A 376-nucleotide genomic window follows, 5' to 3' on the forward strand; every position below is an offset into this window, starting at 1 on the left:
TACCGGAGAAGATTCAGAGAAGGGCAATGAAGGGTGCAGGGTCTGGAGAGCAAGTCCTGGGAGGAGCGGCTGAGGGAACTGGGGGGTTTAGCCTGGAGAAGAGGAGGCTCAGAGGAGACCTCATCACTCTCCAGAACTCCCTGACGGGAGGTTGGAGTGAGGTGGGGGTCAGTCTCCTCCCTTGCAATAAGCGACAGGACAAGAGGAAACAGCCTCGAGTCGCACCAGGGGAGCTTGAGGTTGGAGGTAGCAAAAAAATTCCTTATAGAAAGGGGTGTGCAGGCGAGTCCCTGGCTGCCCAGGGCAGTGGTGGAGTCCCCGTCCCTGGAGGGGTTTTCTAGCTGTGCGGTGGCGGTGCTGCGGGACAGGCGTCAGT

At 59.3% G+C, this 376-nt stretch overlaps 1 protein-coding gene across 1 annotated transcript in view; it reads left to right on the top strand.

The window, feature by feature from the left end:
* ANKRD17 (ankyrin repeat domain 17) overlaps nt 1-376 on the top strand; it is a gene marked incomplete at its 5' end in the record, with an annotated part of 30765 nt that overhangs the window by 29506 nt on the left and 883 nt on the right. The window lies entirely within an intron of this gene.

Source organism: Buceros rhinoceros, unplaced genomic scaffold, assembly GCF_000710305.1.
Source record: "Buceros rhinoceros silvestris isolate BGI_N320 unplaced genomic scaffold, ASM71030v1 scaffold33442, whole genome shotgun sequence".
In the NCBI taxonomy this organism is placed as follows: domain Eukaryota; kingdom Metazoa; phylum Chordata; class Aves; order Bucerotiformes; family Bucerotidae; genus Buceros; species Buceros rhinoceros.